The 13,491-nt window shown below is 41.6% G+C and overlaps 1 protein-coding gene across 22 annotated transcripts in view; it reads left to right on the top strand.

The window, feature by feature from the left end:
- Positions 1 to 13,491, top strand: part of celf2 (cugbp, Elav-like family member 2) — an 874,451-nt gene that overhangs the window by 743,301 nt on the left and 117,659 nt on the right. The window lies entirely within an intron of this gene.

Below are 13,491 nucleotides of genomic sequence, written 5' to 3'. Positions count from 1 at the left end.
GGAGTGATAAATATAAATTATACTGTTAAAATATAGTATTAATTTACAGAAGTAAGGCCAATATTGACATGTTTAAAATGGTTAATTTTCATTCCTATTCACAAAACTGAATAGGAGTGAAAATAAACATCACTTTTGTGAATCATGATGAAAGGTGTTTTGAGACAAATGAACTTTGCCAAGCTGCTTGGCCTGTCTTCATCTCATGGTAGGTAGACCGGAGCCCTTCAGAGCTATATGCACGTGGGTTTTGTTTGTGCTTGTGGATTTTATTTCAAGGGATTTGTTATTAATCTACTAAATAATCTTGCACAAATGGAGAAGAAGTTTGGAGTTTGTAAATGAAGTTAATCTCTACACTTCCCTTACTGTGTATGACAGTTGCGGCCCAGATACTAATAGCTCACAACAACATGAAGCTGTTTTGTAATTGACCGGTTCAGTGTTATGCAACACCTCTGGAACAGGTGGAACTTGAACCCAGGCCTCCTGCCTCACAGGTAGGAACACTACCACCGCACTACAAGATGCCTAACACAAAAGTTTGGATATTGTTTCTCTTAACATGATATACCTTAATTAGGGCCGAGACTTAAGAGCAGATATTCACAAAGACACTGGCTGCTTAGAAATTCCACACAGCAGGGTCTGTCTTGGGTAGTAAATCCATGAATTCCTGGTACACCTTCCAAGCTGCTGTACTGCAGGGATTTGTTTACAAAATCTTTTCTTTATGCCCCTTTATTTGTTGTGACTGTCATATAAAGTAAACCTGGTTTTGGTCCAACCAATTGCCTTTCAGTTATACCAGAGGAGAAAGTGAGGTCTGCAGATGCTGGAGTTTGAAGCCATCACTGAATGTATTCAATGGCACGTCAAATTGTGGACCTCTTGATTCAACTTCCTCTCCCAGGCCTTGCTTGCACTTGTCTAATGTTTTATCTCCAATATTTCTCAATGGTGGAATGTGATCTTGAAATAATGTCTTTCACAGTAATAACACATTTTCAATTTTCTAAAATCTATTCATGACCAATAACTGTGTAACCTGTTCTGTGCCCATTTTGCAGACCTTTAGTCCAGGTACCAACTTCCTCTTGGATGCCCATCCATCCTCCTGAAACAATCCCAGCACACAGCACATCATCCTAACCAGTTTACATTCATTAATAAGAGAGAAATAAAGGCACAGTTACATGATTCATATGATAAGGAATTAATAATACATTGACTTACAAAGCGTTTGTGTGTGCATTGGCACAAACAAGAATTTGAGTCTCCAAGTCCAATAGCATGAATGTAAACAATGCTGGCAGCTCCGTGCAGTGCTGAGGGAGTGCTGCACTGGCGCAGGTGGCACCTTTCAAAGGAAATGTTAATCAAAAGCCATGTCTGCTCTTTTAGGAAAATGTAATCAACCCAATGGTAGTATTTCTGAAGAAGAGGAAGGTGGGAAAAATTTTCTGCTGCCCTGGCCAAACTTCAAGCCTCAACTAACATCACGAAAAACAAATGATCTGGTCATTAGGGCGGCACGGTGGCTCAGTGGTTAGTACTGCTGCCTCCCAGCGCCAGAGACCTGGGTTCAATTCCTGCCTCGGGAATTTGCACATTCTGCCTGTGTCTACGTGGGTTTCCTCTGGTTGCTCTGGTTTCTTCCCACAGTCCAAAGATGTGCAGGTTAGGTGAATTGGTCATGCTGAAATGCCCATAGTGTTAGGCAAAGGGGTAAATGTAGGGGTCTGGGTCTGGGTGGGTTGCTCTTCAGCAGGTCGGTGTGGACTTGTTGGGCTGAAGGGCATGTTTCCACACTGTAAGTAATCTATTTATCACCTTGCTGTTTTTGGGATCCTGCTGTGCTTAAATTGGCTGGAGGGTTCTCAACCCCACAAGCACCTTTTGTATACCTGTCTTGTTACTTACCATTGTTATGTTCTCCTCTGTAATTCGGGTTTTGCTGTGTTAATTGTTGCCTTTATTCTCACAATTTTGACTTATTTCCCTTTCTCTACAGTCTGCTAAATCCTCTCTTATTCTCTATTCTTTTTCTCTCTCATCATTTCCTCCTTTTCCTTTCTCCTGCCCCGTTACGATTGGCAGGATGATACCCATGTTTTGCTGGCAGCTAAACCAAGTAGAAGAGCTCACCCCTGACTACAGGTTTCAGAACTCAGTCGCTCCTATCTGTGGCTGACAGAATTAACAAAAAACACATTTGGAACTTGACTAGAAAAGTAAGTTCTACGTCTGAGTTGTGAGGTGAGAACTCTCTCACTGATCATTCCTGCCTCGTGCCCAAAATATAATTTACTTAAAATTACTGAGTAAAATGACTTTAATGAGAACGCAGCACATTTCAACGAGAGTGCTGGGAAGATTTATTTAATCATTTGAAATCCAGTCCACAGATAGCAGCCTCTGAAAAGAAACAAGCTCTAAGCAAGAAATGAAGCTTTGTGTTTGCAGTTCAAATTAACACAACATGGCTTCGGCTAAATGAAGCAGCATCTTGGTATCGCAGTGTGAGTCAGGTGTATATTAGCTTAGAATTCAAGGAGCTTTGAATAATGCCAGTGCTAATCAAACAGCAGGATTCTCTCCTATGTTCTTTATGAAAGAATTGCATTAGTCATCTGAACGTGATAGATGGATTACCTCTGACCATTGTATATGTTACCCACTGATGAAGAATTTGTTGCTAAAACTGTTTTTAATTGCTTGTGGAAATGTGTTCTTTATAACTTGCAGCTATGCAGCCTTCGTTGGAGTTTTACAGAAGCCCTGCTAGGAACAGGCAATATTTTCATTTTCAGGAACTGAGACTATCTAGAGGTTTTTTCCATACAAAAGCACCATTCAGGAAGGATGGTTCTGCAGCAGGAGCACCTACCTCTTTTTCCTGTTGTCTTGAATGTTGTGTTCATCCACTGTTTACCCTTCTATAGGAAGGATATAATTAAATTGGAGAGGGTGAGGATAAGATTTACAAGGATGTTGCCGGGACTGGACGGTTTGAGTTATAGGGAGAGGATGAATAGTCTGGGACTTTCTTTCACTAAGAGGCTGACGGGTGACCTTCTAGAGGGGCACAGATAAGGTGAATTGTAAAGGCTTTTTCCCGAGTGTAGGGGAACTCAAAACTACGGGGCATTGGTTTAAGGTGAGAGGGGAAAGATTTAAAAGGGACCTGAGGGGTAATTGTTTCACACACAGGGTGATGTGTTTGTGGAATGAACGGCCAGAGGAAGTGGCACAGACAAAACAAACTGCAGGTGCTGGAATCCAAGGTGGACAAGCAGGAGGCTGGAGGATCACAGCAAGCCAGGCAGCATCAAGAGGTGGAGAAGTCAACGTTTTGGGTAATGTTACAGAGGAAGTGGTAGATGCAGGTACAGTTACAACATGTAAAAGACATTAGGATAAGTTCATGAATAGGAAAGGTTTAAAAGGATACGGTCCAAATGCAGGCAAATGGTACGAGTTCAGTTTGGACGAGGTGGACTTTGAAGGGTCTGTTTCCGTGCTGTATGTCTCTGTGACTCTATGACTGTATCTTCCACTTTAAGGAATCTATTCCTTGGTCACTCAATCTGCAATATGTTCATGCAGGATCTACATGAATCTACATTCATCCCATTACTCACCCCTGCCACTGTCACCCACTGTCCCAGAGCCTACTTGCGGAACGTTTCAGAGAACACCTCTGGGACACCCGGACCAACCAACCCAACCACCCCGTGGCTCAACACTTCACCTCTCCCTCCCACTCCACCAAGGACATGCAGGTCCTTGGACTCCTCCATCGCCAGACCATAGCAACACGATGGCTGGAGGAAGAGCGCCTCATCTTCGGCCTAGGAACCCTCCAACCACAAGGGATGAACTCAGATTTCTCCAGTTTCCTCATTTCCCCTCCCCCCACCTTGTCTCAGTCCCAACCCTCGAACTCAGCACCACCTTCCTAACCTGCAATCTCCTTCCTGACCTCTCCGGCCCCACCTCCACTCCGGCCTATCACCCTCACCTTAACCTCCTTCCACCTATCGCATTTCCAACGCCCCTCCCCCAAGTCCCTCCTCCCAACGTTTTATCTTAGCCTGCTTTGCACACTTTCCTCATTGCTGAAGAAGGGCTCATGCCCGAAACATCGATTCTCCTGCTCCTTGGATGCTGCCTGACCTGCTGCGCTTTTCCAGCAACACATTTTCAGCGTAAATGAAAGAATGCCAAATGTAAGGAGTAGGATCAAGTCCTCAATAATACACTTCAACCCAGGGTTAATTTGTGATAAATTCTTGCAATTGTTTGAAATTTAGCACTTTACAGTTGTCTTGATGAGTGAAGACTAAAAGTTTTGGCAACACTACTGTTTTCAAAAATACTCAAATATAAATGTTGAGACAGAAATGACAATATCCAGTGTAGGGCAGTTCAAAACTACAGGGGCATTGGTTTAAGGTGAGAGGGGAAAGATTTAAAAGGGACCTGAGGGAGCAATGTTTTCACACACACAGTGGTATGTATGTGGAATGAACTGCTACAGGAAATGGTAAAGACAAAACAAATTGCAGATGCTGGAATCCAAGGTAGACAAGCAGGAGGCTGGAAGAACACGGAAAGCCAGGCAGCATCAGGAGGTGGAGAAGTCGATGTTTCGCGTGTGGTTATAGCAGAAGTGGTAGATGCAGGTACAGTTACAACATTCAAAAGACATTTGGATAAGTACATGTATAGGAAAGGTTTAAAGGGATATGGGCCAAATGTAGGCTGTCCGCATCCTTCCTTCTCAACATGTGACTGGTGTGAAATGACACTGGATGAGGGGATGTTTATTGATTGAATTGCTTATCAATTCTTCAGTCTGTGGCTTTGAGGTTGAGATTAATATGGACTGTGGGAATTGGCCACTTTTGAGAAAGGAGAAGAGGAAGGTGGGGCTGGAGGCAATGGGGAAGGAACCAGTTGCAAATTGGCCCAGATTTAATGGCAAATATCGAACACTCTCAGCACGTACTCACAGCAAAAGGGTTTTCACATGGTTTCCAATCCTTTAGCAAGGATCTTAGAAGAAGGCCTTTCCCCATTGCAGTTTTGCAGCCACTACCCCAGGATTCAATGCATCTCTCAGCAAGTAGCCTCAACCTTCAAATGTGCCAGAATGCAACACTGAATCATCAAGGACTCTTTGTGCTGGCATGTCAGGTTTCAGATAGCTAAAGAACACTCTTCACCAACAGCTGATATCTATCTCGGTGTATGTTCCTGGAAACAGTTCCTGGAGAACTGAGTCTTGCTATAATCAGCTCCTTGAAATGAACCTCAACAAAAATCACTGCATCTCTTTCCAAACCTGCTTTACAAAGCTGCTTTCCAAACTTTGGCGATTGGCAGCTAAATGTCTCCCAGACTCTGCGAAAATCTGGGATTAGGGAACGTCACCAGACCTGCCTTGCTGGCTATGACCATTCCGACATGTGATAAATGGGCTGCTGAAGGTGGGATTCTGCAGCAAATTCATTCTCATTCATGACCAACACTAAAGGAAGCTTTCTGTTTCTGCCGTGATCTAATGCTTTACTTTGCACGTGAAGTGACTGGGATAGAATGTTTCCAGGTTGATGAACAACTCTGATCTGAGATTTGTAAAGCAGATGCAGTTCAGCTTAGTTGCTGTATATTCCAGACCTCCCACTGGGTACAAAGACATCATGGGAGCATAATGCAGGTTTAGCTTCAACACCTATTTATACTGAGACCGAGGTTTATACACAGGTGAAGTCATACTATATTTAACTTGTATCAATAGTTCAACAAGTTACTTTATATTTAATGACTATTTTGAAATTTTTGGAAATATTTGATAGTATCCTCCAACTAAAACTTGCATGTATGTGATCTTTTTAATAACATCTCACCCCTAACCATTGCATCAAGTTGTTAGAATAAAATAAACTAGAGTTAATAAAATTAGCCAGACTGAAATGCCTCCGAGCACACAGCTGCCAGTCAAACCAAATCAAAACAGCTCTTTTATTATAGGAAATCCCAAATTCTTTCTTCACAGATTGGTAATCAATAATGATTATTTCTATCATCCGAGGGAAAAGAGCAGTGAGAAAAATAATTCCCTTGTCATCTGGGGAAATGTTTAATACATCAGGTTTCAGACAGAACTAATTGGAATTTAATGCCTGGCATGCCTTTCTTTGCAAATCACGCATCAGTGTCCACTAAATATCATTTACCAAGCAGACAATCGCTGTGCCATTAATGTAGCACACTAAGGTAAGGTAGCACACTACGACCAAAGTACAGGAATTTTAAAATCCAAACATCCTAACTCAGATGGTACATCATGGATCCCACCTATCATGAACTCCTTACCCCCTCCCCCGACCCTATCTTTTGCATAAAAACCTACATTTTCCTCGCTAGCATCAGTTCTGAGGAAAGTTCACCAGACCAGAAACATAAACTCTGATTTCTCTTCACAGATGCTGCCAGATCTGTTGAGCTTTTCCAGCAATTTCTGTTTTTTGTTCATAATATAGAGAAACAGGTTTGATTAAGCTGGCAAAGTCCAGCTGTCTTACTTGGCTAGTCGCTTTTTTTTTAAAGCAAAAATTAACAACTTTATTTCTTAAAGTATAACAGAGAATAATAAACGAATGACTATTTACAACTTCTTCCTCTAACCTGTCTTTTACCTTCCCCCTCCACAATACTAGTCTGTTAAGACTCCGAATTAAGATTTGCAAAACAAAACTTCTTATCTGAAAACCAGGAAGCTTGCGGTTCTTCTCCCTATTCCTGTCTCCGTTTCTTCTTGGGACTCTGCTTCACCAGTTTCTAATCAATAAAGGTACCGAAAGGAGAGCTATTTTTCAAGCATTCTTTGCATGATGGTAGCTTAGCAGTTCTCCTCTCAACTGTTCAATTTTCCATGGTCTTATACCGCCAAATTATTGGGGATTGTATCATTGGCTTTTTTTTTAATAGATATTTTTATTAGAAATTTAACATTTTTACAAGTTTACAAAAATAAACAAAACTCTCAAGTACAAACATTGATATACAATTAAATCCTAAATATATAATAACCAAAATTTAACAAAAGAAAAATACTGAGAAAAAAACAAAACTCAACTAACTACTAATCTAACCTACAACGAACCAGAGTGTATATTTAAGTCTCTTACATTATTCACATAAGAGAAAGAGAAATAAAAACAGCGGATAACATAGAAATTGGGTAGTGAGATACATGCTCGGAACGTGTTAACATCAAATGTAACAAAACCCGTATTCGTGCGGGATTCCTCTCCCAAGGGGCCCCGGACCAGCCAGGTTCGTAATCTCAATTAAATAAAAGCACTTGTTAGGATAGCCGAAATATCTGTATTCATATAATTCAAGAAGGGCTGCCATATTTTATAAAATAATTCGGTCTTTTGGTGCACCATATTTGTAAGGAAGTCAAGGGGAATACATTCCATAATTAATCTGTGCCAATTTGAAAGTCCAGGGGGGCCCTCAGCCACCCAGTTTACCAAAATATTTTTCCTTGCACAGAGAGAGAGAATAGAAAATAGTCTCTTCCCGTGCATGTCCAGGTAGGATAAGTTCGAAAAGCCCAAAAGGAGAGATACGGGGTCCACTTTAATTTCCGTTCCTAAACTTTCTGCCAGGGCACTTGTTACTTTAGTCCAGTATCTATGGATCTTATGACAGGTCCATAGACAATGTATAAGAGTGCCCACCTCTATTTTACATTTGGGACACATTGGGGATGCCCCTGCCTTAAATTTTGCCAATCGATCCGGTGCTATATGGGCCCTATGAAGTATCTTCAGCTGGATAGGAGACGGGGCAGGACATTCATTTTGATAAGTGCTATTCTACCCAGCCAGGAAATTGGAAGGTCTCCCCATCGCTGGAGGTCCTGCCTTATCCTTTCCAGTAAATACACAAAATTAGCCTTGTATAACTGACCAAATACTGGGGTAATAAAAATGCCTAAATATAAGAAACCCTCCAGGGACCAACGAAAGGGAAAATGGGATCCATCCACTAAGTGGGGTATCATAGCAAGGCCACCTATTGGCATAGCCTCCCATTTTGAGAATTTAATTTTATAGCCTGAGAATGCGCTAAATGTATTAATAACTTGGATTAAGCGAGGTATGGACATCAGAGGATTACTGAGGAATAGAAGAACATCATCTGCATACAGGGTAATTTTATGTTTACCTGTACCAATCCTCGGGGCCGTTATATTAGGATCAGCTCGTATAGCTTCTGCTAGTGGTTCAATTATTAGCATAAATAACAATGGCGAGAGGGGACATCCCTGACGGCATCCCCTACCCACACTGAAGATTTCCGAACCTAATCCATTAGTAACCACAACTGCTTTGGGATCACTATACAATGTTGAGACCCATTTGGTAAACACCTGTCCAACACCAAACCTTTCCAATGTGTAAAACAAATATGACCATTCAACACAATCAAATGCCTTTTCCGCGTCTAATGAAATTACTACTCCTGGTATCTTTCCCTGATTGCAGGCTTGAATCATATTCAAAACCCTTCTAATATTATTGGATGATCTACGGCCCTTAATAAACCCCATCTGATCCTCCTTTATGATATGTGGCAGTCCCTTTCTAGTCTCCGTGCTAACGTTTTAGAAAGGATTTTAAAATCTACATTTAGCAAGGATATTGGTCTGTATGATGTACAATCTTCTGGATCCTTTCCTTTTTTAAGGATAAGAGAGATATTTGCCTCTTTCGGCGAAGGCGGGAGACAGCCCTGACTATATGCATAGTTATACATGTCCATAAGTGGACCAGCCAATATTTCTGTAAATTCTTTATAGAATTCAGTTTGAAAACCATCTGGGTCCAGTGCCTTACCACTCTGAATGGTCTGTATGATGTGCAATCTTCTGGGTCCTTTCCTTTTTTAAGGATAAGAGAGATATTTGCTTCTTTCAGCGAAGGCGGGAGACAGCCCTGACTATATGTATAGTTTTTCATGTCCATAAGTGGACCAGTGTAAATTCTTTATAGAATTCAGCTTGAAAACCATCTGGGCCCGGCGCGTTACCATTTTGAAGGTGCCTAATTGCATCAACTATTTCTTGGGGTGTAAGAGGAGCATTTAGGACCGATACTTGTTCCGGAGTTAGGTCTGGAAAAGTCAAATTTTTTAAAAATGACTGCATCCTCTTCGTCCTATCTTCACAATTCTGTGATTTATATAACTCAGAATAGAATTTTCTAAAGGTCGCATTAATCTTTTTATGATCATGAGTCAAAATACCCGTACTTTCCTTGATAGACATAATAGTCTGAGGGGCCTTTTTTTTCTTTGCAAGAAATGCTAAGTATCTGCCCGGTTTGTCGCCATATTCATATAACCTTTGTTTTGCAAATAATATTTCCCTCTTAGCCGTTTGAGTAAGTGTAGTGTTTAGAGCTGTCCTAAGAGCTGTAATCCTTTGCAATTTAATAATAGAGGGTCTATCAGTGTATGCTGTTTCAGCCGCTTTTAAGCGGGCTTCAAGCAGATGCTGTTGTTCTCCCTTTAATTTCTTCTGGGTCGCTGGGTAGGAGATGATCAAGCCTCGCGTGTAAGCTTTGATGGTCTCCCACATCATTGACGGGTTGCTAGCTGTACCTGAATTAATTTCTAAAAAAGTTTTAAATTCTTGAGAGAAGTACTTTACAAATTTACTATCTTTCATTAAGAAGGGGTCCATACGCCAATGCCGAGGGGATGTCCCACTGTTCCTCGCCTTAGTTTCCATATATACAGCAGCGTGGTCAGAAATTGCTATATTACCTATTTTACAGGATGATATGGAATTTAAAAAAATTGAGGGGGCAAAAAACATATCAATTCTGGTATGACATTTATGTGGATTAGAGTAGGAAGAAAAATCTCTACCCTGTGGATGAAGACATCTCCATACATCTACTAATCCTAATTCTTTGTTCAGATCCATCGATTGTCTAGATCTGGGAGATACTCCTGCAGTACTCTTGGGAATCCTATGTATTTCCGGATCCATAATACAATTAAAGTCTCCCCCTATAATTGTATGACGGGCACCAAGAGCCATCAATTTTGAAAAGGCTTCCGTTATAAATTTAAAGGGGTGTGCCAGGGGGCAGTACAAATTTAAAATCCCATATTCCTCTCCATTTATAAGGGCTTTAATCAGAATGTATCGTACAGATTCATCTTTTATCTGATTTAGAATTTTGAAAGGGAAATTCTTCCGAACAAGAATAACAACTCCCCTACTTTTTGAACTAAAAGAAGAAAAAAAGGCCTGATCAAATCCACCCTGTCGTAATTTCAAGTGTTCTTTATCCAACAGATGTGTCTCCTGTAGGAGAGCTATATCAACTCTTTCTTTCTTAAGATTTGATAATATTTTCTTCCTTTTGACTGGCGAATTACTCCCCTTGACATTCCAGGTACACAACTTAACCGACTGATCAACCATAATCATCCGGGCAAATCCAAGACCCCTCGGGAGGGGAAACCCTATCCAAAACATCACGAGCATAGAGCATATAAAATTTACAAAAATAAAGGCTCTCTAATACACTCACAACAGTATAATAAAAAACTATTTCTAAATAATAAAAAAAAACATTTAAATGGAGATTTTCCCCCTTGTTCCCAGGGGGTATCACTTCCTTTCCAAAGGTCCATCGTATCCTCTCCCAACCAATGCCCCACCCTTGACCCAGGCGCTCCTCAATAGGATGAGGAGAATTCAGATATAATACAAAGCTAGAGTTAACAGTGAGCACCCTACCCCCATCCCCACCCACACCTGGATATATTTGGTAATGTTAATACCATGTATAAACATATAGAACTATAAAATTACAACCTCAACAAATAATAATTTTAAATATCATAATACAAAATAGCAAGGGAAAACAACCCCGCTCCTAAAGACAGAGGTAAAATAGAATAAAGTAACCACCTCCCCCCACCAACATTAACTAAACCCCCTGGCTTATAGAAATATATACATATATACACACATATATATACATACACACATAGAATAATAAAATAAAACAACCCCAAGGGGGGGAGAAAATCGTTAAATAGAGAACAAATAAAAAAATCCCTCTCCCCACCCCCCAAGATAATATTAAACAGTAAGGTAAGAAAAAAGAAAAAGGGAGTGGGGGAAAGGCAAACCAACATCCATTGTCTCTTACAATTTATCTAAGAGAGTCCAAAAATTCCTTAGCCTTTTCTGGCGATCCGAAGTTATACACGGATCCTTCATAGTTAAAGCGTAGCGTCGCTGGGTAGCGTAAGGAGTACTGAATATTTAAGTCCCTTAAACACTTCTTTGCCTCATCGAATGCTTTCCTCTTTCGGACCAGAGCTGGGGAAAAGTCCTGGAATAACATGATCTTGAATCCTTTATAGATCATGGCTTGGGAATCTTTTCCAAGATTTCTAGAGGCTTCTAGGAGTATCTGCCTCTCCCTATAGCTATGCAGCCGGAACAGGACCGGGCGTGGGCGCTGGTTCGAGCCGGGCCCACGTATTGCGACCCGGTAGGCCCATTCCACCCTTGCCTGGCCTGATCCAGCTTCCAGATTTAAAAGCTGTGGCAGCAACTGCTCGAGAAACGGTGTAAGCTGGCCTTCCTCTTCCCGTTCGGGAAGGTCCGGCAAACGAATATTTTTTCAACAACCTCGATTATCGAGGTCATCAATGTGATTCTCTAAGGTCCGGACTCGCTGTTCAAGAGTCCGGACCTGATCCACGGCCGATTGCGCTGTCGTTTCGGAGGTCGCGGCCTTTAGCTCCACCCCTCCGACTCGGCGCTCAATTTCTTTAATGTCTCGGTCGTGCTTTTGCAGCGCGGCTAAGAGTGAGTCCCATCAACTTCGGGATTCTTCAATGAAAGTGTTGATCTTTGCATCCAGTTTGGAGATGATTTCCACAAGGCTTGCCACTGTAGATAAGTCCCCTGAGGCGGCTGTGGATGCCTCTGCTGCAGCTGGAGAGGGTGGGGGAGGGGTTCCTGCTTGCTGAGAGCTGCGGGCTCCCTTCCCTTTAGTCATTTTTACTAAAGATTAGATTGTTTAAATTTAATACTAAGCAACTAATTAAATTAAACAGCTATTTTAAATGATTTGGTGAGTGTGGTGGGGGTGGGTGGCCCACTTTGCCCAAGTCTTGGGAGGAGCACTATGGACTCAGACTTGCTGGGTCGCCGCCATCTTGGATCCCCCGGCTAGTAGCTTAATATGAAACAAATAATTCCTATTTGTGGTTCAGCAAATGATTAGTGTTTTTATCAGAAAGTTGAATGGTTCTGCAACGTTAGAAATGTCACCCTGTGCTACTTCAGTAGTTCTCTTTCTCTCTCTCTTTCTCTCTCACACACACCTGTCAGCCAGAATGTGGTAGGTTCCAGCCCCACTCCCTGGGTTGGAGCATTCGAAGTAGAGCAGCTCTCCCTCCCTGAGCACTCATGCAATGCTGGACAGAAAAGCAGGGTCTTTCAAATGAGGTGTCCAGGAAAGTCCTGTCTGAGTTGTACTGTGCTGTAAAAGAGCCCATGACACGTTATGAAGAAAAGCGCAGGAGTTTTACTGAACGACCTGGTCAATATTTACCTCTGAACCAACATGTTGGAAACAGATAATCTGACCACAAAAGCTTTATTACTTGTCGGACTTTGTAATGCACAGGTGACTGCCTGCTTTCCAACACTCCAACAATGGCTACCCATTGGTAGTATCACATCAGCTGTAAATAGCTGTCTGTGCTGATATTCCTGCACTCTTTTGAGCTGGAGTAATCTCAGGCACAGCTTCAAAAGATGTTCAAGGCAAATCGGGTGCTTTTTGGCAGAAGGCTTTTCATGTGCTGGCTGGCACAGTATTGTTGGGGAATGGGGTTGCAGGGGGTCAGTGGTGGTGGTGGTGGTTTGGTGTTGTTGCTGGATGTGTCAGTGGTTTGATGGGGGTAGGGGGCAGCTATGGCTGAGAATACCTCCTGAGTCTGTACTTAAGTTCAGTTTGAAACCCTATGAAGTAAATGCAGAGCTGTGCTGCTGATTCTGTGTTGATGTGCATCTGACAATCTACAGAGAGGATTCAAACCCTGCCAGGAGGTGATGATCCATGATGCCATGAAGAAATTAATATACCAATGATTTGACCTCGCTTATTACGTCCAGAACATCACTCCATCCTCTCTGCTTTGAAAGTGTCATTCAAATTGGAATTGTATCTTTTTCCCCAAGTGTTTGCTGTTGTGCATTTTCTTTTATGTATTTACATTATAAACTAGAAGGCTTGCTGAAATTCATTATCATCATAATACTTGCATTAATGGCAACGCCTTATCACATTTCTCATTAACATCACTAAAGAGCTTCAAATACAATGAAGTATTCTGATTTGTTGTTTTGACTGTTGTGATCCA

The sequence above is a fragment of the Chiloscyllium plagiosum genome, chromosome 23, assembly GCF_004010195.1.
Source record: "Chiloscyllium plagiosum isolate BGI_BamShark_2017 chromosome 23, ASM401019v2, whole genome shotgun sequence".
Lineage (NCBI taxonomy): Eukaryota > Metazoa > Chordata > Chondrichthyes > Orectolobiformes > Hemiscylliidae > Chiloscyllium > Chiloscyllium plagiosum.
This window is presented reverse-complemented; position numbering and strand designations above follow the sequence as displayed.